Source organism: Lissotriton vulgaris, chromosome 2_2 (genome assembly GCF_964263255.1).
Source record: "Lissotriton vulgaris chromosome 2_2, aLisVul1.2, whole genome shotgun sequence".
Taxonomy (NCBI): Eukaryota; Metazoa; Chordata; class Amphibia; order Caudata; family Salamandridae; genus Lissotriton; species Lissotriton vulgaris.
Genome location: NC_141688.1, coordinates 81312863 through 81337240, shown reverse-complemented (window position 1 = coordinate 81337240; position 24378 = coordinate 81312863). Strand labels below are relative to the sequence as shown.

Genomic DNA, 24378 nt, shown 5'->3' with positions numbered 1-24378 from the left:
GGGTCTCACCCTCACCGTCTCCAACGAACCTCATGTATACCATGGCAGGTCGGGGCAGTGCCATTGAAACCAACCGCTGCAGAACTTCGAGTCGAGAAGTCTTGGGGGGTTCCCCTCAGGCCAGTAGATCCGCCGTCTGTGGTGTGATGTCGGGGAGATCGGCGGACTGTTGAGAGTCCGGCAATCCATAGATGGCTTCGTCATCGCTGGGGAATGCTCGTGGACTGGCATTCGGTGCGGGGGAGAGTGCCGGGGAGCTGCTGATCTCCGAGACTTTGCGTAGTGCGTCCTGTTGTTCCTGCAGAATCTGGTCCGCCGGGGGGGGGGACACGCTGTCGCCTCTTGTGAATGGTGTGGTACGGGCGATTTGTGTCGGCTCCACTCCACCATCCAGCCAGGCCTCAACCTCTTCAGGATCAGTGAAGAAGTGTGTTTTGTCCTGCGCCACTACTCGCAATCGAGCCGGGAAGAGGAGTGAATATTTGAGACCTATCTGTCGCAATCTGCGCTTTGCCGCCAGAAAAGAGTGTCTCTGTCTCTGCACCTGGATGGTGTAGTCAGGAAAAAACATCACCGTGGCGTTATCAATCCGGATGTCACCAAGTTTCCTGGATTCGCGCAGGATAGTGTTGCGGTCCCTGTAGTTGAGGACGCGGAGAATCAGCGGTCTGGGGTTAGAGCCCGGGGGGAGCGGTCTTGTAGGCACGCGGTGCGCCCGTTCCACCACGAAATATGGCAATAGCACACCCTCCGGCAGGAGGCCTCTCAGCCAGTCTTCCATATGTCCAGTGGGGTCGGTCCCTTCCCATTTCTCCGGTATGCCAACTAGTCTAATGTTGTTCCGTCGTGCCCGTCCTTCCGCATCCTCCGCCTGTTCTTCCAGGAATTCCACCCTGTTCAGGAGGTCACGTACATGCTTTTCCGTTTGACTCACTCGGGCCTCAAGATCAGTCACTGTGCCCTCCAATGTTGTGGTACGGTCCTGTAGTTTCTTATGGTCAGCCTTTAGATGAATGTATAGGCATTTATATAGCTCACTACTTACCCGTAAGGGTCCCAAGGCGCTTCGACCGCTGCGAAACCCTTCCTGGCTTCCCTGAGAGATGGTCCCTTAATGGGTATCTCCAGGGTGAGACCAGGCATCCCCGGCGGTCTGGTGGGGCCGTTAGTGAAGATGAGGCAAGCTAATGCCCAGAGTTGCCGAGTGTGAACGCTGATCAGAGTGGGCACCGAGGCGAGAGAATTATCGAGTCTGCTGACCCTGGTCCAGAAACCTGCCGCGCCGGGAATCGAACCCTGGTCCCGGGCCGTCCTCTGCTCTCTGGTCTGCCGCCTCTAACCAGTGAGCCACACTACTTCACCAGGTCAATCAGGTCAATCGCCACGCTATCTATCTTTGCTTCCAGGGAGGTGCGAGTCTGTTAAAGAGACGCCTCTAGGCGTTCCATTACGGCCAGCACATTGTCCAATTTCGATGTCACGGCGTCAGAGGCCATCTTGGGTGGTGATTTGGTTTGCTTCCCCTTCAGTGATGCACCACCTGTGCCTGTACGTGTCCTCACACCCCCAGACATGAGCGAGGTGTTGCGTGGAACCGTCCTCTATGTTCGATGCGTGTGAGTCTAGAGGGTAGAGCTGCAATAGGTGCGTTAGCGTAGCCAGGGCGCTAAACCGTTGATCCTTGGGTGTGGGGGACACCAAGTTGCGCCCAGGGGTAGATCACAATTGTGACGTTATCGAAGACCAGCCACCAGAACCTCAGGTTTCGGGCGTGTGGGCAATGCTGGTCTCAGTCGTGCCAGTAGTGTCAGTGGAGCAGCTGCCCAGTTCTGTCCTGCAGGCAACGTGGCCAGTGGCAGTGCCCGAGTAATTAGGTGTGGGCCAGTAGCTCGAGCGGGAGGAGCGCAAACCCGGCAAGGTAGAGCCGCAGGGCAGCGCTTCGATATGCGGTGGAGGCGGCCCTGCGCAGTTCTTCACGTCTCCCCACAGGTGCGCTTTCGTGGATGTGGGCGCACCCCACTCAACCACCGAGTGAGGCAATCATGTTGTCCCGTCTGCACCCGCGGCGTGTGTCCACTTCCAACAGCCGGGGGGGTGCGGGAGGGATTTCCAGGTGTCAGCGCCGTTGCAACCGCCAAAGCCTTGGCCTCGCGTAGTTAGGTGCGCCGGGACGGGTTCGCCCAGAGCGACCACGGTCGCACCACTTCTGCCGGTGCGGTACCCAGTATGCCTCAGACTTGGCTGGCGCGTGGGTGGGGGTTGTCTCCGGGTCCGCTCACAGCCGCGGCTCGAACAGGATATTGGAAACGGAGAAACGGCCCCGGGAAGGGGAGCTCAGATCGGAGCTCTACCCTTCCACGTCCGTCGCCATTGCGCGCCAAGCCACGCCCCCATGGTGCATTTGATGGTGTTCCTGTAAATAATTGCGAGACCTTCTTGCTTGTGAGGTCCGTCTCAGCGTGCAATCTTGTAGCCTGCCTTGATATCCACAACAATGTCTGGAGCCGACACTGGGCTGAGCCAGATTTCCGTGAGGAAGAGAAGGCTTGGCGCCGTGTTGCTGAGGAGATCCTAGATTTCAGTGGCATGTTTGCTGAGACACATTTCATGGCAGTGGGGCTCAGGCTATAACTCCACAAGACTTTTTCAAGAAAGGAGCAGAATCTTCCATCATATTGTTGGCAGCCCTTGATGCCCTGCTAATGTTTGAATAGTGTTATGGATTCAGAACCTGTTGTTGAGCTCTGCGTGAAAACAGTTTGTCAAATATGTTGTAAATAGGGCTACGCAAAATTCATGTAATTTGCATTTGTGTAATTACATAGAATTTTGGAAAAACAACGACAATTTACACATAATTATGCGAAATGCAAAACTGGCATTGTGCACTATATTTTAGCATAAAACCGGACCTCCTAACCATTTCTGATGCAAGGACGCATTTTCCTAAAAAAAAAAATTAGCGCAAAAAACAAAATCACAGCAAATAGTAGCGGCTTCCTTCTGGTCATTTCATTAGTGTTGTTCATGTGGACTTGCAATGGCGCGTAATTATGCTACAGAGTGTAATACCATGATCAAAATTACGCCGGCGTAACGGAAATTTCATTCGGGCCTAATTATTAGTTTGATTGACCAATTTAATGTATTTATTAGACAGTTTGGATTTCAGCATCCACTCTTACTCTGATATTGTGCCACATGTTATTTTCTGCTATGTACCCTTATGTACAAAATGTTATTCGTGCACAGCCATATCGCGTTACAACCCTCTACGAGCCTTTATCACATGACATGGGCTTCGCGTTTACCTCACATATTTAAAGTGACAAAGTGCTGAGTGGTAACAACCACGTGTGCAAACAGCGCAATAGACAGAAAACATTTGCAATAAAATCATGAAATTAGCACAAAATGCTATTACAATTGGAATAGACTGCTTAAGAAAGATTGACAGCATTAAAAGGGTATAAATATCACGCTTTAAAATGTGTATGAAGATTAATCAGCAATGTTTAAAATTGCATAATACAAAATCATCACTGTTTTTCAAATATCGCACATAATCTGTTAGTGTCAACAGTGCTCATTTATCTAATTTTTTATGGCACTGTCCCTTGTGCTAAAATAAAAACTCATATTCCAACAATTTCTGCAAATACATTGTTTAACATATGTATTCAAAAACAAGTCATGTCATTTTGTCTTTGTAGGTGACATAGACTTAAGTGCCATTTGCTAAAAGTGTCATAATGCAATACATAAAAGTGATTAAAGTGGTATAAAGAACAATTGTGCAAAATACAGTCTGCTAGTGCAGTTTGTGCAACTTCAATGCGATTGAAAAGAATTTCATAATTTCCTACAATCGGCACAAGTGAAGATCAGGTATAGGCAGAGATATCTTGGCTTGGAGCCCCGAGCCGAAGGTGCCTTCACTTCCCTTTTTAATGGTTATACATACATGTACCCGAGTTATAATTAGATTTTTTAGATTTTTTATTTCATTAATTGTTTTTGCATTTTTACTGGTAGCCAAAATATCTTAGTATAAATACCATTGTTTTACGTCAATTTGACTGTTGTATTCATAGTCACTGTGAGATTTTTTAATGCCCGATTCCTAAATATATGTTTAAATACTGCATTGAATAATTATGCGCAAAGGTCGCAACGTCCTCTCCAGTCCATATAAAAACGTATTATTCAGTATCAATATCCAACACACAACACATCCACATAAATAAATATAGGTCCATAAAAACCATAAAATATATAAATATATGTGAATATATATATATATATATATATATATATATATATATATATATATATATATATTTTTTTTAGTGGAGGAAAGGTTGCGCACTTTGCGACCACGCCAAAAGAACACAACAACAACCGCAGAAACAAAAAAAGACGGGAAAGGAGAAGGAAATGCAAAGAAAGGAGGATGGAACAACAACAAGAAAACAAACCAGACATGGAAGAAGAAAAAACAGAATTAAATCTATCCATTGTCAATCTGTCGGATGTAACCTTAACAAAGGCGGAGCAGCAACTTCTACTATTGGGTCTCAATTTCTGCCCTGAACAGAATTTTAAATATGCGCCCACTAGAGTAGATGTATATCGTTTCATCCGAAAACTCAAATTGAAAAAATTCTTTGCACTTCAAAAATTAAAATCCTCTTCTAACAAAGACACAAACACTGGTATAAACAATATTGAAAGTATGGCACAACTTACTGCCTCTGATGTACCACTATTTCTTGACATAAATGATTTAGACAATGCTACCAACTCTCAACCCTTGATCAATGACGGCGAAACCAGCACACAAAAAAGATTGGAAAAAATTCATGTGGCTCAAAAAGGTGCTGGAATCACGCCATTCAAAGGTAAATCTGACTTTGTACCGATCATGGCAAAAGATGCAGTAGATGTTTTTCAGGATTGTATAATTGCTGACATCAAGGATTTGTACAAAAAAACTAACAATCAAAAGAAAAAGAAGTACAATGTGCAACGGGCTAAATACTTTGAACTGATGAAAAAGTTAAAAGACAACCCCAATATTGTAATAAAAACTGCAGATAAGGGGGGGTAACATTGTTATTTGGCCAAAATCTGAATACTCTGCTGAGGCATTAAGACAATTGCAAGATCTGGCATGTTATATGAAATCTAACAACAAAGAGTATTCGAAAGCTAATGAGGTTTTGCACAAACTGCTTCTGAAATATCGCAGAGAAGGCCTCATATCTGCTGATGAATTTAAATTTATGTACAATGAGCATCCTGTACTGCCGTCTCTGTACCTCATACCTAAGGTCCACAAAGGAACAAAACCTATTCCCGGAAGGCCCATCATCTCCGCTATTAACAGCTGTGGAGAAAATGTGGGACAGTATATAGACTTTTTCCTGCAGGATTGGGTCCACAAACTCCCAAGTTTTGTCCGGGATACAACTGACTTTTTAGCGAAAATAGAGGATCTGGAATGGCAGACTGATATGTTACTCATTACCCTTGATGTTGAACAATTATACACCAGTATCTCTCATCAGGATGGTGTAATGCTACTACTTACTATCTTGGCCAACGACCTGCTGAAATGTATGAACACAATAAGGTGATTCTAAGTTTAATTAACTGGTGTTTAAACAACAACTATTTTACATTTGGCAAAGAAGTCTGGAAACAATTGAGGGATGTGGCCATGGGGGCCTGCTTTTCCCCCAGCTATGCGTGTTTACACGTTGGCTGGTGGGAGGAGCAGGTCCTCCAGGTCCAACACAAAATCTGGGTGCGAGAGAAAATTGTCAAATATCTTAGATATATCGATGACATTTTTATTGTGTGGCAAGGGGATGAAGAAGAAGCACAAACTTTCATTGCTGAAATTAATAACAATCCCCTTAACCTAAGATTTACTTCCAACATAAGTGCCAAGCAAGCTGAATTTTTAGATGTCAGGATATATATAGATGACAACAATCACATCCAGACTACTTTGCACAGAAAGGCCACGGCTGGCAATACCACGCTCCATGCCTCAAGCCTACATCGAAAGCACACTATCCACAGCATACCATACGGAGAAATCCTAAGGCTAAAAAGAATATGTAGTACTGCTGTGGATTTCAAACGTTGCACTGACGAATTGAAAGTCTGGATGAGAGCTCGTGGTTATTCTGACCAGATTTTCAACCAGGCTCTAGTAAAGGCTGAGAAACTGTCTAGAGCCAGTTTACTGGTTAACAAAAATAGTATGCTCACCAATGAAAGTGAAACAGAAGACATAGAGTGTCCTAGATTCATCACTGACTACAGTAGCCAGGAAAACAAAATCAGACAGATCATAAACAAACACTGGTCTACCATTCAAACTGACACTGTTTTGGGGTGCATGCTACCTGACAAGCCCTTAGTGACATTCAGACGAGCACAAAATATGGGCGCTATTCTTGTTCAAAGTAGCCCTGAATTGCAACAAAAGCCAAACTGGCTAGTATCAGCAGGTTTCAGAAAGTGCACCTCTTGCAGAGCGTGCAAATTCGGAATCAATAAGACTCATTATAGAACCCCGTTTTCTACTGCTGATATTCCAATCAAAGGTAGCCACACATGTAAAACTGAATTTGCTGTGTACGTCCTGAGCCTCAATTACATTGGCAGTACAAAACAGCAAGTGCACGTCAGGATTTTGCAGCATATCAGGGCTATCCTCCATAGCGACCAGGCATACCCGGTGGCTCGCCATTTTGAGAGTACACATAACAAAGACCTTAACTGTCTCTCATATTATGTGATAGTGTCTGTCCCAAAACCTAGAAGAAGTGGCAACAGGGAGCTTAAGTTAAGGAGATTAGAGTCAAGTTTGATCCTTGAATTTGATAGCAAATGGCCGAATGGCCTTAACAACACGGAGGATCTACGCCATTTTTTATAACTACTTACTCTAAATATCTGTAAAACATAAATGTCTCGTATTATCCAAGCTTCCTGCTAGCACCCTCCTTACCCCCTAGATATGTCAGGTTCCCTGTGATCTAGGGTGGCATTCTGTTTTTCATGAATTCGCCTTATAATATATTCTGTCCATACATTGTAATTTAAGTGGCTGGTCAAGTTCCTTGTCAGCCACTTTTCTAATTAGTGCTCTGCTTCCTTTTATAAAATATATATATACATATATATTTTTTTTCACTGGGTTTTTAGGTATATATATATATATTTTGTACCTTAGATGTGAGAACTGATTTTAACACTTATTTATAAATGTGGTGTCTTTTTCTATAACTTTTTAATGATGATTTATTTATACTGGTATTAATAGGTTTTATGTATGCTTTTATTCAGACCAATAATTAGGGGGGAAAAAACTTTTTATTCCCTTTGTGTCTAGATGAGCATACATGTACCATTTACACAGAATTTTATCATCATAAGCTCTCAACACTTTGTTTCCCTTTTCTGTATAATCAATTTTCCCTCCATTGGCACTTATGCACTTTACTTAGCTCCATGAATTGCAGATTGCGATTCAATAATACTGTTAAAATTTGCACTTTCATCACTAGTCCCGTCCCCCTATCTATTCCAGGTCGCGATATTTTGCACAATTTGTTGAACGCACCTCCAACAAATGAAATAATTGTGATCAATTTAATTGTTCCATACAAATTGCATAATTGTTGTACTTTTTGCCAATTTGCACAGGCCTTTTTTGCTAGGATTTGCACAGGGATTTATCTCACAATACTGTTATTACTATTGCACATTTTTGCATATGTGTTATTGCTTATATAGCCATCTGCTATAAATTGCACAGGGATTTATCCCAAACCATTTTAAACAAGCAAAAATATATCTGTTTACTATTGTATGGTTATTTATTACGCAATTTTGCATATAGGCCTATGCCTGTTTTTGGGATTTATCCAATAATATCCAAATATTTATACAATGGTTATGCACAAGAAAATTAATGGAACAAGTAACTAAAAAATTGAATTTATATTTATGATTTTGACATCGCGTTGTATATAAACCTTTTGTTTATGTCTATGATCATGTGACCTGAGAGAGAAAGGGCGGGGAGGCGGGCTTGCACTGCATTATAAAAATGAAAAAATAACGTTGAATCGATGCATGTGAACAAGGGCTTTGGAAGCCAGAAACGCGTCTTGCCCTCGCTATCTTCAACCCTTGGAAAATAAAATCTTCTGTGTATCCAGTCCGTGGTCCGTCTCCTCATTGCCTGGAGGGTTCTGATTTCTACTAGAACCAGTAGTGGCTGTTGTTTGGAGTTTGCGCAGATATATATATGTGTATATATATATATATATATATATATATTAGACATTGGACACTAGATAAAAAATGATTTATAATTGCTAAAAAGTTATCAAGTTGTTAAATACGTGTATATAGATCCTCACACCTGTAGACTTAATGTCCTTGTCGCCTGTCAGTTGGATTGTATTTGTAGAATTAATCTGTTTGTCCTCCAGTAGTGTATTCCTTTTGTGTTTCATAGATTTAGATATGGCACAGTTGATGATTTTTGATGTATATCCTCGTTCAAGAAATCTACTCCTACTGCCAATCTGGGCTGTCTTTAAAGCAATGTGGTTGCTGTGAATGCGTCGCAAACGTAACATCTCACCATAGGGGATGCTTTGGATTAGGTGTTTAGCCTGGGAACTGCTTGCATGTAAAGTAGCGTTTCCCGCGGTTTCTTTTCTAAATAGTCTACTCTCAATTTTATTATTTCTTATGTACACCTGAGTGTCCAAAAACTTGACTTGTGTATTGCTGATTATGGCTGTAAAGTGAAAGTTCAGCTCATTCTCATTGATGTTATTCCCAAATTCATTAACTTCCTCAACTGTCCCTTTCCATACCACAAACAGATCGTCAATAAACCGCAACCACAATTGAATAGTGCTGGGATATGGCCCATGTCTAGTTTTGAGGATCAGCTCCTTCCACCAGCCCATGTGCAGACATGCATAGCTTGGGGAGAAGCTGGCCCCCATCGCAACCCCTCTAGTATGTTCATATAGGACATTATTGAACATAAACACATTATTTGTTAGGCAAAAATCAACCATCTGAATTAACATTTCATTGTGTTCCATCATATTTCCTGTTCTTTTGTTCAGATAATGCCTCAAAGCACGTAAGCCATCACAGTGTCTGATACTAGTATATAGTGAGCTGACATCAAGTGCAATCAACAAATACTTGATCCTGTAGGATGAAATCGAAGTATTGAGAGGTGTGCACCAGTAGTCTTTTTCGGGCAGAAATTATTGGTCTGCCTGGAGGTTTCTTTGGGTCTTTGTTAACCTTAGGGATACAATATATGGTTGGTGTCACCGGGTGATCATTTAAAAAGAAAACTGTGCTCATGTTGTGTTATAAGTCCCTTGGTCTTCCATGTCAGCAGTTTGTTGTGGAATGTTGTGTGAATTGTTTTTAAATTGGAGACACTGCATCTCGAATAGCAGGATTTATCAATAAGTTGAGAGTAGGCATCTCTCTTGTATTCTTCTTTGGCCATGATGACAATGTTACCTCCTTTTATCTGAATTGCGGATCACAATGTTGGGGAGAGGAGTTGGCCTAATGGCTAGGGCGATCGACCTCGAACCTGGGGATCTGGGTTTGAGTCTCACACATATATACACAATAGGTGTCCAGTAAGTCGACGTTTCGGTCTTATGTAGGTCAAAAAAATCCTTCAGGCCATCCTCCGGACCCATCGTTGTTTCGTATCCGACAATTCCTATGTCAAAATTATATAAACTCAAATGAATACGCGCTATGTTCTGCAAGTATCGTTTAGTCATGCCGCAGTCATTGTCGGATACCAAACAACGCTGGGTCCTGAGGATGGTCTGAAGGATCTTTTTGTATTTATGTGTGAATAAATGTCTATAGTATATTGTACATATTTGTATAGAAGGATACTATCTATGAAATTAGGAATTGTATATTGGATGTCATTTGTACACTAAAGATTGTGTTCAACAAGGGTGTCACACTACTACGGAAGCTGAAAATGTTAGTAGTGACAGTGTTGTTTAGGAGTTGATTTTGATTTAAATTCAAATCATTAATATAACGCTTTTTGAGTAAATCCCTCGAGTGATTTATTTCTGTGCCCATTTCTATGGCTGTGTAAACTATTGAATGCTTTGTATAACAAATCCTTAAGGTAGAATTGTTTAGATAATATTGTATTCAATATTGAGCCAAAGTCAAGGTCGATGTGGGAATTAGCATATAGTCGTAGCCTAAATGATTCTTTTTATGTGTGTCCGTGCAGACAAGTGTCTTTGTTTGTTCGAGTAGTTTCTTAAAAGAAAACTAGATTATTTGCCAAAGATCTGTTTGACTGACCGGTATTGCAAGGGCTATTTTTGGGACAAAGTGCAAGTTTATGAACAGCTGCAGTGAGTATTTTGAATAAAGTGGCCAAGCTGTTGGTGATAGTTGAGTGTCCTCTTCGGTTTGAAGGTCTAAATGATCGAGCATCGAAATAAAATTTGTGTTGGAGAGAGGACATATTTGTGACAGCCTATGTTCAGCGTCTTTTTGGAAGTGCACACAAAAGAGAGTGCCTGTTTGCAAGTGGCACGGTCAGTAGCTGATTTCTGAGTGGAAATTTGCAATGTGTTTGCTTTATTCTCAGATAACCTTTTGAACAAGTGTACACATTGCAATGAGCTGCTAAAACACGTTAGCAATGTACAAATCTGACACCAAAGGGCCACACAGATAATACTAATCACATGAAGGAATCTGAGTTGTTGTCAATTTACTAATCCTCTGAGCTTATCCTTTTGTTGATCGAGCAAGTGAAGCCTTTGATAGTACTTCTCTGATGTAGCAAACATAAAAGTATCTGTGGGTTGGCGTCACTGCAACAGGCTATCTCTGCTATCGGAAGCAAGCGGAAGCTGAAACATGTCAAAAACTAAACTATTCGGGAAGTGATGATTAACTTGATCCGAGTCCTCACGTTCACTCAAGATTGCAAATGATGTATAGTAGTAACTAGAGGAGTAGCATTTATTCTTGGTGCTTATTGCTTGTATAGATTGATGTGGCTCTGCTTGAAGAACCTCAAAAGTTGGTTCAACAACATCCTTCCAATTATCAATTGTGCATGATATTTAATACTGTCTACAATGGTCTCTGAAAGCAATGGGGGTTGCCATCTTCCCTCTGCTCCTGCTTGAAAATAGAAACAGAATTCACACAGTAAGAAGATAAGGCAGTTATTTTTTTCACATTAGGGATGGCTGTCCTTGATCAACATGTTCATGAAAAGAGAAATTTGCTCACACACCCCAAGCAAATCTCCCTCTTCCAAACGTAGCAACAGAAGTTGTAATTCTTGGTACTGGAGATGTCTTTCTTTGACTATCTTTTTGCCTGATAACAGAAGCATTAGCCCTACAGCATGAGAAAGAAGCCCACCACTTCATATGTATTCTCTTCTATCAGTTTTCTTTACTAGTATTTGGATTTCACCCTGGGCTTTGGGTAGAAATGGCTTTAATTGTGTTTTTGAGGTCATTATGAGTTAATCTAATCCAGGGACATGGAACTTTGCCTTACACGATCTACACTGAAAGTGCACTCAATCCCACCTATCCTACACTCGAACTACTGTTTCCTCATCTGGCCCACTTCCTTTTTCTCAAAATACCTTTTGAAATCAGGAACAAACTCCTTTGAAATTGCTAGCACATACTTCTCCTATCCAACCTAGATGACGGTGTGGCCAAGAAGGCACATATTATACAATATGGGAATGCCTAGCTATACAGCAGTATTGGGCGGCCATTGTCCATAGCTTGTCCATAGCTTTTGGAGAAGAGATGGTTCCTTCCCCAAAATGGTGCCTCCTAAATGTGGGGAAGGCTACCAACCTCAGTCCCAAAGAACGAACCTGGGTGACACTGGGACTAGTAATTGCTAAGCGCAATATTGTAAAACTGTGGGTAGCACCCGACACATCAACGCTACAGTATTGGATGAAGGGCCTTATCTGAAATAAACAGGTTAGTATTAGATTCCTTACCTTAGAATATCCCCAGGCGTCAGACTAGATCCAGAAAATTTTGCGTAGCAGTACCCCTGCGCGTCGGTAGGCGTCGTCTGCGGGTCCGTCGCTGGCGTCGTTGGCGCCGTTGGCGCCGGGATCATGTCGTCGGAGTACTTAGACGCCGCCCTCGCGCGCTGATGTCAGTTCTTCTTTTTTCTGCGCCAGCAAGCGCAGGTCCGGAGAAAGTGGTACACTTTAATCACTTTTTGACTAAACTTTTTTGATCCTTTTTGGATCAGTTTCGAGTCTACGACTCCATTGGTGCCGGTAGGGATGCCCGGGTTCAAGCCCTGTGCCTACTGCAACCAACTGATGTCGGTTACTGACCCCCATCGCCGGTGCCTACATTGCCTGGGACCCGACCTCGATGATAAGTCGTTCCCCGACTGTCGGGCCTTGACGTTGAAGGCTAGGCGGGAGCGGTCCCGTAAGGGCCTCGAGCTCCGGCAATCAGCCCCGCGCCGCTCGAGGTCCCGGTCCGTAAGGAGGTCGAGGGGCCAGTCGCGGGGCCGGAGTCATCACAGCTCGGCGAGTCAACACCACTCGTCGGGCTCCAAGTCCTCAGGTAAGAGGCACAAGAAGTCAAAGAGGCGACATCGCTCTTCTGACTGCCCCCCCCCCCCCCCCCACGCTCGATGCGGCCGGGGGTTCGGGTGACACGGCCTGCTCCATACCCTGCCGGTCCCTGGGCAGAATGCGATGCCGGAGGAGAACAACACCTTCCTCATGGCCATGAAGTCGCTCTCTCATCTCTCTCATCCGTCGGGTTCTGCGGCGCCTTCGGGCCAAGCGGCCCGACTGGGAGCCCAAGCGGGCCGGGTGCTTTGGCCCCGGCGCCGTCATCGACTTCAGTCCCGACGCCGCAGGGCCCCACTGGATCCGGTTCCGGATCGCCGCTGGTCGACCTTACGACCCCATCGGCGTCGGCCCCTAGGGTGTCGTCCCCGCACAACGACGCCCTGGTCCGCCCCTCGGTCCAGATGCAGCGTCGCTCGACGCTGCATTCGTGCCGGCAGAAGAAGAATTCTTCGAGGATCACTGTCCATCCTTTATCCCTGAATTTCAGGACATGGACGGCGAGGGAGACTGGGGGGGGTCTGAGGACCCCCTGGCACGTCAGTGCCAGTCATATCAGGACTGGACACAGGAACTAGGGGAAGCCAGTGGCCTGGATACCTCCCCAGACACTGGTTTTGTCTCCCCTCCTACCATGGCTACGGAGGAGGGGGCTGCTTATAGTGTGGTGCTGATGAGGGCAGCCAAGGACTTGGCTCTTGAGCTCCCCGTTGCAACAGTGAGGTCTAACATCCTCACTGAGGTCCTTAAACCGCAGGTAAGCTCTCCAGAGCCTCTACTGCCGTTTAATGAGGCTCTCACAGACGTCCTGTTGGGCACTTAGTCCAGGCCCACTACAGGTCCCTCTGTAGATAGGAACGTCGCTAGGCGCCACCGCCCAGCCCCGGACGACCCTAATTTCTTGTCCACCCACCCCACCCCCGAGAGCCTGGTTATCCAGGACTCTACTTCCCAATCCGCATTCCCGACGGCACCACCAGAACGGGAATCCAATAGATATGAACAGTTCGGAAAGAAGATGTTCTCCTTCCTTAGTTTGGGGTTGCGGTCGGTCAATACCGCGTGCCTCTTGCGCCGTTACACCCACTCTTTGTGGGATATGGTTGCTGCCGTGCTGCCTGAGTGCCTGGAGGGAGCCCGGGCGAAACTCGCTCAAGGCCTTGCGGAGAGAAGAGTACAGCGCGGTACTCTAAACGATGTGAACTGGATACCACGGACTCGCTAGGAAGAGCGATTTCCACGTCTGTGGCGGTTCGCCAACTTTTCGGCCGATGTCCAAAACACCCTTATGGACATGCCGTTCGATGGCAGCCACCTCTTTGGTGGCAAGGCAGATCATGCGCTGGAACGCTTCAAGGACTCCAGGGCTACGGCCAAGTCCTTGGGCCTGTCGGCCCGCGTCCTCAATCTTCTGCCCAGGGCTCCTTTCGTGGCCACGAAAGGGGTGCTCCCACACGTCCTGCCAGCCACGGGCCGCAGACTAACATTCAGCACAGTGGGGGATGTGGTTACCGTCGCAGTGGTAACGGGGGACAACGGCGCGGCCAGTCCACATCCACCCCCGCAGCATCCGCCTCAAAGCCTTCCTAGTCCGAGCTTTTAGGCCCATTTAAAGCCAGTGGGGGGCAAAGTTCGCCATCACCTCCTCCACTGGCGCACCATCACATTGGACAGGTGGGTGCTGCAAATCGTCCGACGGGGCTACTCCCTCCCCTTCGAGGCGAGCCCTCCAGCCATGCCACCGCAGTACCACCCGTGTTGGGGGATCACTTGCAACTTCTGCAAGAGGAGGTTTCGGCCCTCTTGCCCAAGGGGGCCATCAAGCGCGTTCCTTGGCCAGAAGTAGGACGAGGTTGTTACTCCCACTACTTTCTGGTTCCCATGAAGGGCAAAGGGGGCCTACGCCCTATTTGGACCTAAGGAACGTCAACAGCTTCCTCCGGAAGGAGAAGTTCAAGATGCTGACTTAGGCTCAGGTCTTAGCTTCCCTGGACCCGGGAGACTGGATGGTAGCGTTGGACTTGCAGGACGCATATTTTCACATCCCCGTCCTGTCTGCCCACCGGCGCTACCTGCGGTTCACTGTAGGCCACGAGCACTTTCAGTTTATCGTGATCCCCTTCGGCCTTACCAGCGCCCCACGGGTGTTCACGAAAGTGATGGCGGTGGCCGCAGCTCATCTGCGCAGGTTAGGCGTGTCAATCTTCCCCTACCCAGACGACTGGTTGTTGAAGGTGGGCTCGCCCCAGACATTCGTCAGCCACCTCCAGACTACGGCCGACCTCCTGCACCTGCTGGGGTTCTCCATCAATGTGCAGAAGTCACACATATGTCCCTCTCAGAAGGTCCTCTTCATCGGAGCGGTTCTAGACTCGGCGCAGTTTCGGGTTTATGCTCCGGAACAGCGGGTTCGGGATATTCAGGCTCTGATTTCGATCTTTCAGCCGTTATCCCGCGTCTCGGTCAGATTGACGCTGCGGCTTCTGGGGCTGATGGCCTCCTGCATCCTTCTGGTGCATCACGCCAGGTGGCAGATGCGGGCTCTGCAGTGGGACCTGAAGTTTCTGTGGGCTGAGCATCAGGGCAACTTGTCAGACCATGTCTTGATCTCGGAGGGCACTGCAAGACAGTTGCAGTGGTGGCTCAAGGACCGTGATTGGGTCAGCGGCAGATCCCTCTCCCTACCCCAACCGGAGCACGTAGTTGTAATGAACGCGTCCCTCCAGGGCTGGGGGGGACCCATGGGAGAGGCGGAGATCAAAGGCCTCTGGTCTCCGGCGGAGTCCCGGCTCCACATCAACCTTCTGGAGCTGCGGGCGATCCGGCTTGCACTGAAGGCATTCCGACCCTCCGTCCGGGGGAGTGTAGTGCAGGTGTTCACGGACAACACCACCGCCATGTGGTACTGCAACAAACAGGGCTGGGTGGGGTCGTGGACCCTATGCCAGGAGGCTCTGTGCCTCTGGCAGTGGCTGGAACATCAGGACGTGACCCTGGTGGTTCAACACCTGGCAGGTTCCCTGAACGCCAGAGCGGACAAACTCAGCCGTCGGTGCATGATGGATCACGAATGGCGTCTGAACTCTGATGTGGAGCAAGGCCTCTTTCAGCAGCGGGGAGAGCCTTGGTTAGATCTATTTGCCACAGAAGAGAACGTGCAATGTCATCAGTTCTGCGCGTTGGAATTTCCAAGGCGGCACTCGCTCTGAGACGCTTTTCGTCACGAGTGGAGCTGGGGTCTGTTGTACCCCTTTCTGCCTATACCACTTCTGCCCAGAGTGCTGAAGAAGATCAGACGCGACCGGGCCCAAGTCATCCTTGTGGCTCCGGACTAGGCACGAAGATACTGGTATCCCGAGCTACTCAACATGTCTTTCGATCCCCCGATTCGTCTGCCTCTTCAGGAGGACCTTCTGTTGCAGCAGCAGGGGACGGTCCTCCACCCGAACCTGTTCAGTCTCCACTTACATGCGTGGAGATTGAGCGGCGGCTATTAAGGCCATTTGACTTGCCTCCTGAAGTCTGTAATGTGATTCTGGCAGCCAGGCGTCCCTCCACAAAATCGGTATACGCCTGCAGATGGAACAAATTTGTGGCATGATGCACAGCAAAGGCTGTGAATCCCCTTTCTGCCCCTCTTTCAGAGGTTCTCCTCTTTCTTCTTTCTCTTGCCCAGCAGGGCTCTGCTTTGGGCATTCTAAAGGGCTACCTCTCTGCCATTTCCGCCTTCTTAAGGCTCCCTGATCAGCCCTCTTTGTTCAAGTCCCCAGTTGTAAATAGGTTTTTGAAGGGCATCACTCATATGTTCCCTCCTGTTCCTTTCGTGATGCCTCAGTGGGATTTGAACCTTGTTCAGACTTATCTGATATGCGCTCCCTTCGAGCCACTTTATAACTGTCCTCTTCGTCTCCTTACTCTTAAGACTGCATTCCTGGTTGCCATCACCTCTGCCAGGAGAGTGTGTGAGCTCCAGGCTCTTTCTTCTCAACCTCCTTTCCTTTCTGTCCATCCGGACAAAGTTGTGTTGCGGACGCAACCCTCTTTCCTGCCCAAGGTAGTCACAGCCTTCCACATCAGGCAGTCCATCACCTTGCCCACCTTCTTTCCGCCTCCGCATCCCTCGAAAGAGGAAGAGAGGCTCCACCGTCTGGACCCAAAACGTGCGCTCTCATTCTATCTGGACCTCACACGCAAGTTCCGGGTGGATGACCAACTCTTTGTTGGTTACGTGGGCGCTAAGAAGGGACGGGCGGTGCACAAACGGACTATTTCTCGATGGGTGGTCTTGTGCATCAAGGCTTGTTACTCTTTGGCTAGAAAGGAGCCTCCTGTGGGGCTAGGTGCCCATTCCACTCGGGCCACGGCGGCTACTACTGCCCTGGGTCGGGGATTCCCCTTGCTGGACATCTGTCGGGCAGCTACGTGGGCCTCGCTGCACACGTTTGCAAGACACTACTACCTGGACAGCCAAGTCCAGAGAGATGGCTTTTTCGGCCGTTCCGTTCTCCAGGACTTTCTGGTGTGATCATTGGTTTGCAGCCCCACCACCGGGGTTGGTATTGCTGGGGTATCTATTCTAAGGTAAGGAATGTAATACTAACCTGTTTCTTTCAGCTGCACAAGTTACTTACCTTCGGAAACGATATATCTGTAAGAAACAGTAGTTAGTATTAGATTTCTTACCGCCCCACCCATCCACCCCATTCTGCGAAACGATATCTAGGGTTAAGGTCATCCCCTTTCAGGGCCCTAGTTTTCCTGGCACCAGTGTTGGTTTTTATCATGGCTCTGCGTTTCTGGCACGGAAAAGCTGTGTATAAGAACTGACGTCAGCGTGCGAGGGCGGCGTCTAAGTACTCCGACTACGTCATCCCGGAGCCAATGACGGACGCGGAGCCGCAGACAATGCCTACCGACACGCAGGGGTACTGCTACGCAAAAATTTTCAGATCCAGTCTGACGCCTGGGGATATTCTAAGGTAAGGAATCTAATACTAACTACTGTTTCTTACAGATATATCGTTACCGAAAGTAAGTAACTTGTGCGATTGGTGTATGATAGCGGAGATAATAGTGCATGAGAGCAGGGGTTGTCCCAGGCAATAGGAACAGGTCTGGGGCAATTGGAACATTTATATGGGGAGCCCATGTGCAAATCCGGTGGAGGGCCGCAAAGGGGGAATGTGTAGACAATGAGTGGTTCCCAGGGAGTGTTGCTGAATGCTGTAAAACACTTCTAATGTGACAGCAATGCGATAATACACTTTCTACTATCTTTCTGATATAGGCAATGGAACTGTACAAACTATAATGTACCCTGTTAAGTTATCAATAAACAGAATTAATAAAAATCGCTAGCACAATCTCCACACCAGCAACTAAATGTGAAGAATTTTTGAATTTCTTTATAGAGAAAATATATTGAGCTTTCACTTCCACAAAGATCAGACAACACCAATGACCCGCAACGCCCAAAGGACCTGCTTTAGGGCAACTTAAAATTATAAGTAAGGTCAAACCTTTCAATCGCTGCTCCGATGCATTACCTTAGCTCATGAGTAAGGAAATGGCCGAACTGCTTTTAACATACTGGGGCGTAAAGGTGTTTTCCCTGACGTCTTGATAATTTGACAGATTTTTTTCCCTCCTGAATAAATCTATAGCTGATACTGATGATCAGAACAACTTCTGCCTGGTCTTAACGCTTCTCTTCTTAGGAAAGGTGTTAGAACGCTGTGTATTCTTATAGTTATACTCCATATCCAGGCAAACCACCTTCTCAATTCCTTTCAATCTGTATTCAGACGGGTTGTAATACAGAAAGATCCATTCTGCAAATTTTGGACAACTCTCTGCTACCTCAACTCTGGTAACTCCTGCTTACTGGGGATTTCGGATTTTTTGGCTGCCTTCATACAGTCAACCACCCTGCTATGATTAACGTACCAAAATTACAGCTAGGAATGAATGGTGCCATCCTAAAATGATACAACCTATTTGTGGAACGAATCACTAATTGTTAAAATTGGGCATTCTTTTTCTTGCAAGACTGACCTCAAACAAGGGTTTCCAAACAGCTCGCTCATTTCTCCATCCTTGTTCAATCTATATCTCAAACCACAAATAGAGATTAGTGGTAACTCTGTAATGCTTTGCAATCAGTATGCGGATGACAGTCTGATTTATCTAAATATTTTGTCCCCCAGTGACATCATAATCTCCAAAACCACTGTCAGGATTTAAACATAAATGGGCACCCACTGCCTGAAACTCAACAAAAAAAACACTTCTCTTCCAGGGGATGCTCATCAATAGTCATAAGCACTGAATAGTCCCGACCAACCTCTGAGGACCCCAAACGACATATCAAATATATTGCGTATATTTGTTCAAACACTTAAAAGTTCAAAGTACTCTTAAGCATACTCATATATGTATAGAGTCATATATGTACATGCAGCCTATTTAACAATAAGCTAAAATTAAAAAACGGCATTGCATTTTTTATTTAAAATAACCATATACATTTAGCTTTTCTGTAACATAGAGCATGCACAACTCAACTTTAGAACATAGCCTTTTTCTAAAAGGAAAAAGGCAAGGTAATAGAAGGCATTGTAACACAATAGGCTGCATTGAAAACCACAACAAAGTAAACTGGCACCGTGCCTTTAAGAGCTCCCTAATCCCATCATGCCACACAGGTGACAGTTAGAATTGTTCTTTTTCTGGCTCCTACTGTGAGAATCTTGGAGCACTCTACTCTTCATTGTAGACTATTCTGTCACAAAAAAGTCTGTCGGGAGGGTGTGGCCGGGTAAGATGGCAGAGCGGACGTAATCTGTCTCGGTTCCCGGTCCGTGCTCGTAAATCGGGGCCTTAACCGCTGCAGCACAACGCCACGAACAATGCCATAAGTAGTGATCAACGGCTCCACAACTGGTGCTTGCCCGGAGTCCCATGCAAGAGTGCTAGCTCCCCACAAAGGGCCACTTTAAGGTGGTGCTGGAGCACCCACGGAGCCCACCTGTGGTGCGGTCGCCATCTTGGAAGCTGCGGTGGCTGCCCAAACAGCGCTGTGTGGATCGAGGGGCCCGACCCGCATCGGAACCCTGATCAACACCTGCGGAGACACACACCATGAGTGGGGACAGCATGGACATCAGTGAGAAGAAGCGCCAGGGGGTTAGGGGGTTAATGTGCCCAAGACAGGCAGGTACAGCACAGGCGGGTACAGCACCGACGAAGCACTTTGGTGCGGGAGGAACCTCGCGAGCGAATAATTTTTGGCGAGCCTCTTAAGCGGAGCACTACGAGATGGGTCACCGCTGCTCTGGCAAAGTGGAGGAGAGTCCTTTGGGCCTCGAGGGAGAACGCTCAATTGCTGCCTGACTTTAAGATGGCTGACAGGCTGAGACCAGGTGATGGTGGCGGAATCTCTGTCTGTACAAGCGAAAGCTCGCTGGCACCCTCCCTTCAGAGCCCAATACTTTAGAGGATCCAGGCACTTAGGGAGGTTTGAGATCACCTCTGACAGCTGCTTGACACTGTGAGACAGTGGGGGTCGGCACCCTCCAGAGGGTCGCATCCTGAACGGGATCTAGCCACCACACATCTACGGAGTGGGTACCGATGGCTGCGATGGCGACAGAGGCAGACCTAGTATCAAGGTGGTGAAGACCACCCCCAGGGGCATTAGGAGCAAGCAACGACAGCAGGCTCCAGTGGGTCCTGCAGAAGCGCCCCAGCAGAGAGGCCCAAGTCCTCGAATGCGAAGGGATTGCAGAGAAATGGACGGGTCAGCACAAGCAGGACGGTATCTCATTGGTGAAACGTACACCTGTCAGTTGGATTGTATTTGTAGAATTAATCTGTTTGTCCTCCAGTAGTGTTTTCCTTTCGTGTTTCATAGATTTAGATATGGCACAGTTGATGATTTTTGATGTATATCCTCGTTCAAGAAATCTACTCCTATTGCCAATCTGGGCTGTCTTAAAACCAATGTGGTTGCTGTGAATGCGTCGTAAACGTAACATCTCACCATAGGGGTTGCTTTGGATTAGGTGGTTAGCCTGGGAACTGCTTGCATGTAAAGTAGCGTTTCCCGCCGTTTCTTTTCTAAATAGTCTAGTCTCAATTTTATTATTTCTTATGTACACCTGAGTGTCCAAAAACTTGACTTGTGTATTGCTGATTGTGGCTGTAAAGTGAACGTTAAGCTTATTCTCATTGATGTTATTCACAAATTCATTAGCTTCCTCAACTGTCCCTTTCCATACCACAAAAAGATCGTCATTAAACCGCAACCACAATTGAATATTACTGGAATATTGCCCATGTCTAGTATTGAGGACCAGCTCCTTCCACCAGCCCATGCGCAGACATGCATAGCTTGGGGAGAAGCTGGCCCCCAACGCAACCCCTCTAGTCTGTTGATATAGGACATTATTGAACATAAACACATTATTTGTTAGGCAGAAATCAACCGTCTGAATTAACATTTCATTGTGTTCCATCATATTTCCTGTTCTTTTGTTCAGATAATGCCTCAAAGCACGTAAACCATCGCAGTGTCTGATACTGGTATATAGTGTGCTGACATCAAGTGCAATCAACAAATACTTGTTCCTGTAGGATATAATCGACGTATTGAGAGGTGTGTTCCAATAGAATTTTTCGGGCAGAAATTATTGGTCTGCCTGGAGGTTTCCTTGGGTCTTTGTGAACCCTCTCCCATGTATTCTTCTTTGGCCATGATGACAATGTTACATCCTTTTTCCGAATTGCGGATCACAATTTGGGGAGAGGAGTTGGCCTAATGGCTAGGGCGGGCGATCTTGAATCTGTGGATCTGGGTTCGAGTCTGCAATGACGCTAACCATCCTGTGATTCTGGGCAAATCACTTAATCTCCCCGTGCCTAACAAAAATGAATGTGTGTCCTCATGTAACAAAACTGGTGCTATGTAAAGCGCTCTGATACCCGATTCGGGTAAAGTTTGCGCTCTATAAAACTCTGCAAAAAAAAAGAAAAATGTTATTGTTCGTTTGCAACTTTTTCATGAGCTCATTATATCTGTGATTTTGTAGATTATATTTGGGTTTACAATTTTGGGTCTTGTTGCTTAGTTGTTTAATTTGATCCACCACCCGCTCGTGAAAAATGTCAATAGAATCCCGGAGCAAAATAGGATTAAAAGTGGACTTTGGTCTGAAAGGTATTGGTTCTATTGTATCTTTTTTTCTACTTTTTATCAGTTGTGACGATATTTAATGTACTCCTATGTTGGTTCATTGTCTCAATACCTATATTTTGACTTGTTGCATTGTCATCCCATAATTCTTGAATCTCGCTGATGAATGCCGTATCTGATTGAGTTAAATTAGCCGACATTTCCACTGTCTTGGAATCAATGGATGATTGGGTGGCATCTCATCTTTTTTTAGATAACACAGGATAGTTTTGTAGTTTAAGTTTCAGTTTTCTCACACTCTTATAAAGATCGAGGCTGGTTTTGGAGTAATAGAAGTTTTTTGCTGGACAATAAGACAATCCTTGATTTAAAAATTCATGATCTTGTTCGGTTTACTCAACATTCACAAGGTTCATAATGGTTTGATTATTAGATGTACTGTCCTCCTTTGCCCTCTCCTGAAGTTCCTATTTGGGCATAATTTGTTTTCTGTAGTCTTCGGCGGAGAGTTGGTCTTCTGTTGAGACATATAAAAAAAACAATTCTTCCTCCGGTGTTCGTTTCTGCGTAGTTTGGTTTTTCTCCTGGTTATTTGATTCTCTGTCCGACTCACTATCAGTGGCCGAGCTTACTTCTGATAGTGAGGAGCCAGATGCTCCTTCCTTGCATCTTGACGTGCCTGCTTTAGGTATTTCAACTTTGTGCATTCTGGTTGATCTCAGTGCCTCATATTTTTTGGCAAACGTAAAAATTTGGCCCAAATCATAATCTGTTTTGTCTCTCTGAAACTTAAAAGCTTTTCCCTCCTTTATTTTATCTTCTTCTTTTTTGAGTCGCAATAGCATTTCATCTCGTAATTTGTTTTTCAAATCTGCCTCCCCCATTGATTCCAGTTCATCATTGATTTTGTCTATTTCCTCCAGGAGAATTGTTCTGTCAATGTCGGCGTATTTAATTATTATCAATACAAGCCGTTTGGAGGATTCAAGATTACTTTTAGCCCACTCTCTCATCATTTGTGGGTTAGGGTTCTCATAGCTTGGGTCTATAAGAATCCTTAAACCCCGTGGTATCCTACCCACATCGATGCACCTTTGCAACTACCGGAATTCCCATCATTTACTTTGCTTGGCTTTCATTTTTATTCTCTAATTTCTTGAATTTTTCCTTTACTGTGTCATTGTGATTGCCAGATATTGAGTTGCTGCTTTTAGCACTTTCTGTCACTGTAGGAAAGTAACTGAACATATATATATATAATATGTGTATATACATACGTATATATTCGTACAATCAGATTTCGTACAATCAGATTTCACCTGTGATCAAGGCTCATGCTGGAGCCGAAACGCTGCAGGAAATTTGTGGGCTGCCACTAGCACCTTGGAATAAAATGCTTGACTTGGCCAGAAACTGGGCTTTGGAGTTCTGTTTTCTTTATGCTGCTGCAATTATGTGGTGCTCTGTCCCCGCATTACGGAGGTCGACCTGCAGGGTTGGAGGCTCCCTAGAAGTCGGATGTGTTGTGTTTGATATATTTATCATTTTAATTTTTTATTTTCACATTCCCACCCAGTTCTGTGAAGAGCTCCAGGGTCCGGCTGCTGGTGGTCCCAGCCTGAACCTATGGCTCTGCAGCCCTGATAATTCATTCTTGTTATAGTGGATAGACGAAATGCCCTTTTCAAGCTACCTTCCTTCTAAAACGGCAGTGTGTCAAAAAGTGCACATTATGAATAAGATACACATTTCCAACTTGCAGCTCACCTGTAGCATATTGGTACTTTAGTTTTTAGATATAAAAAGCCTGTGAATTTGAGAATCACATATTTCGCAATCACATACTCATTTAGTATGTCAGGCCCATGAGCCTGTCAACATCTTCATATCTATAGGAGGAAGGTCTAATACGTGTCATCCATAGTGAATATTCATGTGTAAGTCAGTGAGTACACAATCTAGGCCAGCGTCCTAAAAGGAGTAGTAATCCTAGGCGTGTGACAGCAAAAACATGTGTCCGTGTGCCTGTGAGGGCTGAAGTAAACTCTTATGAGAACATGAGCAGCTGTTTGAAAGTTCAAGCAGGTGTTATGGAATCCTGCTTATGAATTAAATCTAATTTCAGTATTCATTTGGGAGCATATTTGTATAGAAAGATACTATCTATGAATTTAGGAATTGTATATTGGATGTGATTTGTACACTAAAGATTGTGTTCAACAAGGGTGTCACACTACTACGGAAGCTGAAAATATTAGTAGTGACAGTGTTGTTTAGGAGTTGATTTTGATTAAAATTCACATCATTAATATAAAGCTTTTTGAGTACATCCCTCGAGTGATTTCTTTCTGTGCCCATGTCTATGGCTGTGTAAACTATTGAATGCTTTGTATAACAAATCCTTAAGGTACAACTGTTTAGATAATATTGTATTCAATATCGAGCCAAAGTCAAGGTCGGTGTGGGAGTGAGCATATAG

At 45.5% G+C, this 24378-nt stretch overlaps 1 protein-coding gene across 3 annotated transcripts in view; it reads left to right on the top strand.

Moving 5' to 3' along the window:
* PPCDC (phosphopantothenoylcysteine decarboxylase) overlaps nucleotides 1-24378 on the top strand; it is a 532546-nt gene that overhangs the window by 289839 nt on the left and 218329 nt on the right. The window lies entirely within an intron of this gene.